At 48.2% G+C, this 5,054-nt stretch overlaps 1 pseudogene; it reads left to right on the forward strand.

Moving 5' to 3' along the window:
• Positions 1–224: 224 nt before the first annotated feature.
• Positions 225–4,560, forward strand: LOC123388112 (annotated as a pseudogene).
• Positions 4,561–5,054: the final 494 nt, after the last annotated feature.

A 5,054-nucleotide genomic window follows, 5' to 3' on the forward strand; every position in this document is an offset into this window, starting at 1 on the left:
ACTGGACAGAAGCCTCAACCAGCAAGTAAAACGGAAGTGAGACCAGCGCCATTTTCTTTCCCGGAAAAAACACCTTTGGGTCAGGCCATAGCAGACATCTAGGTCCTGAGACCTCTTCCACCCCGCAGCCTGCCTCTGTCTGCAAAGCCAAAGGAAAAAGAACTAACTTCTGAAGCTGGAACCAGCTTCCAGAAAGCAGTGGGGAGACCTGAAGTGGCGTCTGGATGATTTGCGAGGAATTCTGGCTCCGCTGTCCAGTATCCAACTCACAGCTCTCAGCTGGGTTTGCAGGCTCAGGGACCTTCTGACTGGCCCTGCTTCCTACTTCCTTTTCTTGTAGCAGGCCTTGCATCCTGTGCCACCAACTCCAACCATCAATTTTTTGAGGCGTCATTGGATTCAGACATGAATAGGACAAAAAACTGACCTCTGGTTCATGGACAGATCAGTCCGTGACTGACGGTGTCCTTGGCCACTTGCTGTGCTATTCCAGGACATGCCCTTCCAGCCGGGGGGGGGGGGGTGAACCCACTCCACCTGCAGGAGCCCTGGGGGCCCTCCACATTTCGCTGTATACCTGCTGCTTTACCCCGTTAAGAGGATCAGCATTGTCAGCAGGTAGGTCAGAACCATTTCGGAAGCCATCCCACCTGTCATGCGCAGAACAGCAGCTACTGGCAGACTCCATGCTGTAACATTTATTTCTTCCAGGAAGAATCCTCTACTCTTGCCAGTTTCCTCCATTTCAATGCCCTGACCTGGGGACTCTACACAGACTCTCCCGAGGCTACCCCATGAGGTCGGTCACCCACCCAGCCCTGTGCAGGGGCACTGCCCTGCACCACGCCTGGCCTTCACTGGACCGTCCTCAGCGGCCCCCATCCTGGATGTCAGCACATGGACCTTCCCCCATCATCTCCCTCCCCATCAACCTGTGTATTTCCTAACGTGACTTTCTGTTCTCCAGGGATGCAGACCGAAGAGCTCCCAGAAGCTGCTCTTCCCCAGCCCTCCGGCACCTGCCCTGCTCCCACTGCTCCCATTCACCTGTGCTAAGTGGCCCCCAGCTGGAAAGGGACCGGGGAAGAGCCTCAGAGTTGACATCACATGGGCATGTGGGAAGAAAACAGAAACAGAAAACATTCAGGGAGGCTCACAATTTTTGCTATCCCTTTGCTGTTAGACAAGAATATTCTGGTAATTCAGGAGCTCGAGAAGAGAGATTGCTGTGTCTGGTCCAAGACTAGAATCATTTGGTGCTCAGTGATCACCTGATGACTGTCTTTCATGGTAACCTCGAAAAGGCTTCCCAAATAAGACAGAGGTTGGCCCAGGTGATTAGGATGAGAACAGTTTTCTCTTTAAAGGTCTTTATATATTTCTTCCTCCAATTCCCTTTCCCCCAATTGTTTTTCTTCCTCATGCAGATGTACAAGTGCACCTCTTCCCCCATGGCCCCTCGTGCACGCGCACATGCACACACACTCACAACGTTCTCGTGCATATTCTTAACCACATGTCTCCCCAGTGTAGAACACCAAGGATGCGAAGGGAGAATGGCAAGCAGCTGCCTTGGCACTCTCAGACGGGACTGCCAGCCCCTAGCCCACCCCCATTACCCATCAGCATTTCAAAAACTCCAAGGAATCAAAGGCATCTTTATAGTTCACTTTAAACACAGGAGGTAGCCGGAGGCACCTGGCTGGCTCAGTCCAGGAGAGAGCATGTGACTCTTAATCTTAGGGTGGTGAGTTAGAGACCCATGTTGGGCGTGGAGCCTACTTAAAATTAACAGTAATCGTAAATACAATACAATACAGGAGGTGTGTGAGGTATTTCTTTCTGAAAGATGGGCGCTAGACCGCAGACCTGCCCATCCTCCTCGGACCCATGTTCCCCTCGGTCACTGTTGCCTATCAGCAGGCCCTTTGCTGTCCGGCTTCTCAAGACTGAATGAGAAGGGAAATCAGAAGAAAAGTGAGCTGGCCAAGCCAGCCACATAGCTCACATTCTTGTCCCTTTAGTGAAAAACACCATTTCTCTCCTGGCAACTTCTAAAGCCAAAGTAAGGCTCCATACACCCACTGGCCTTAAGAGCCAGAAGCGTGGGTTGGCCTCTGCTTGTGTTATGTCTGTAGAATGTCTCCATTCTCTTCTCCTGCTGCAGTAAGCCAGTATATAAGGGAAAAAAGAAAGCACAAATGGAAGCAGATTATAGGAGAAAAACTATTAGCTTGGACCACGTGAAATCGCCGATATTAGTCATGTTCAACCTACAAAATACAGCAATTTCATATGGTTCAACCTAGTAACAAGGGAGATCTGATGAGGGCTTACTATGTTGCAGTCCATGATAGACATACATGCTCACATTTAATCCTCTGGTCCACCTGCGAAGGGCATTTCGATTCCCATTTCACACAGGAGGAAGCACCCTGGAGGAGAACTTGAAGATCACTCAACTGGTCAAAAATTCACAAATGTGGAAATGACCAAAGAAACCATAGGACCAACCCCCTCACCTTACAGACAGGATGGCCATAGGCTGCACATGGTCTGACTCTCACAGGCACAGGCACAGGAAAGTGAGTTCTTGAGAACCCTGGCGTTCTTTGTCTCTCCCTGGTCTCACCGCGCTAAGTCTCTGCCCCTTTCTCACCTTGACCTCACTTGGTGTAACCAAGTAAGGAGAAGAGTCATCTCCGCATATCAAAAACTAGAACCTTTCTGGAATGCCTGGGTGGCTCTGAAGGTTAAGCATCTGCCTTCGGCTCAGGTCATGATCCCAGGGTCCTGGGATCAAGTACCACATCGAGCTCCTTGCTCAGCAGGAAACCTGCTTCCCTCTCTGTCTGCCCCTCCCCCTGTTTGTGTGTGTGTTCTCTATCTCTGACAAATAAATAAATAAAATCTTTAAAAAAAGAAAACTTGAACCTTTCTAAATGCCCCCCAAAAGGACATTAAATACCCTAAATTATGTTGCATCTTTTAAATGGAATACTATGGAACTTTCAAAAATAACGTTATGGTCAGGGCACCTGGCTGGCTCAGTTGGTGAAGCATGGGACCCTTGGTCCCAGGGATAGGAGTTCGAGTCCCACGCTGGATGTAGAGATGACTTAAAAATAAAATCTTTTTAAAAAAAATACGGTCGTGGGGCGCCTGGGTGGTTCAGTGGGTTGGGGCCTCTGCCTTCAGCTCAGGTCATGATCGAAGGGTCCTGGTATTGAGCCCTGCATTGGGCTCTCAGCTCAGCAGGGAGCCTGCTTCCTCCTCTCTCTCTGCCTGCCTCTCCGCCTACTTGTGATCTCTGTCAAATAAATAAATAAAATCTTAAAAAAAAAAAAAAATGCTTAAAAATATTTTTTTAAAAATACGGTTGTGGGCGCCTGGGTGGCTGAGTTGGTTGGGCAACTGCCTTCGGCTCAGGTCATGATCCTGGAGTCCTAGGATCAAGTCCCATAACAGGCTCTCTGCTCGCCAGGAAGTCTGTTTCTCCCACTGACCTCTCTCCTCTCATCCTCTCTCTCTCTCATTCTCTCTGTCTCTCAAATAAACAAAAAATATATATACTTTTTTAAGAATACGGTCGTATACTTGGAAACATGAAAAAATGTCAAGTTATTATTAGGGTAAATTACAGAAGATGTTGGCAAAAGTGTTACTGTGGTAGGAGTCAACCGTGTAAAACACAACAGAGACAGCTTCGAAGAGAGACTGGAAGAACATACACCAAGATGTGCACTGACAGTTCTGCTAAGCACTGGGATCGTGGTTTTTAGTTTCTCCTTTCTGCTCTCCTACAGTGAATTTTTTTTTTTAAGAGAATGGAGGGAAATTCAAAAAGATTTCCTAAAGAAACAGTACAAAACTCAGCAAAGAATGCTCTCCTGCTTCCACATAATGGCACCCAGTGAAGCTCCCAGGATTTCCAAGGATCCTGGGTCCTGTAGGCCCGGCTCTTTCATGTCTGTGCACCCTCTGATGGAGAAAGCAGCTCCTCCATAATAAGACAGTGCTTCCTGTGATTACAGAAGATAGTAAAACTTTCAAGAAAATGACAGATCCCTCATGCTTTCCTAGACAAAAACAGAGACTGCTTTCAAATGCTAATTCCTAGAACCGTCTATACACATAGCCCCCTTGGGGTAGGCTAACTTGTGGCTCTAGGGGCCACCTTTCCCCTACGGAATGTCACAAGGTCTCTTGTCTGTCCTGCCTCTGCTGAGTGCCAGGTAGCTCTTGGATGGAAACAGACTGTGCCCTTGTGCACAGAAAACCCATCATTTTGATGTGCTCAAGAGTCCCAGGGGCACCTGGGTGGCTCAGTCAGTTAAGCATCTGCCTTTGGCTCAGGTCACGGATCCCAGGGTCCAGGAATCGAGCCCCGCATCAGGCTCCCGCTCAGTGGGGAGTCTGCTTGTCCCTCTGCCTCTTTCTCTCCCCCAGTTCATTTGCACTCTCACTCTCTAAAATAAATAAAATATTTTTTAAAAAAAGAAAAGAGTCCCACCCCTTCACACCCTCACCCATCCCTTCTTCTAGGCTCTGGATACTTAGTGCTAAGGACTTAGAGAAGGTATAAAAGACAAATGTCTCCTTACTTGACTAGATCTGGTCACAGTCCTATATTGGTTGACATGGCTTCTCTGACCAGCCCTGAGTAGGCTCTCCTGATCTCCAGCACTCCTTCTCCAAGACCATTGTATTGTTATCTATTGGTGTATAGCAAATTACCCCAAATGTGTCCACTTAAAACAACAAATATTTATTCTCTCAGTTCCTGTGGGTAACAAACCTGAGCATGTATTTTATTTTTTTAAGATTTTATTTATTTATTTGACAGACAGAGATCACAAGTGGGCAGAGAGGCAGGCAGAGAGAGAGAGAGGAGGAAGCAGGCTCCCTGCTGAGCAGAAAGCCCGATGTGGGACTCGATCCCAGGACCCTGGGATCATGACCTGAGCTAAAGGCAGAGGCTTTAACCCACTGAGCCATCCAGGTGCCCTGGAACCTGAGCATGTCTTAACTGTGTCCTCCAGCTTAGAGTATCT

Source organism: Mustela putorius, unplaced genomic scaffold, assembly GCF_011764305.1.
Source record: "Mustela putorius furo isolate JIRA1106 unplaced genomic scaffold, ASM1176430v1.1 tig00003875_pilon_pilon_pilon, whole genome shotgun sequence".
Lineage (NCBI taxonomy): Eukaryota > Metazoa > Chordata > Mammalia > Carnivora > Mustelidae > Mustela > Mustela putorius.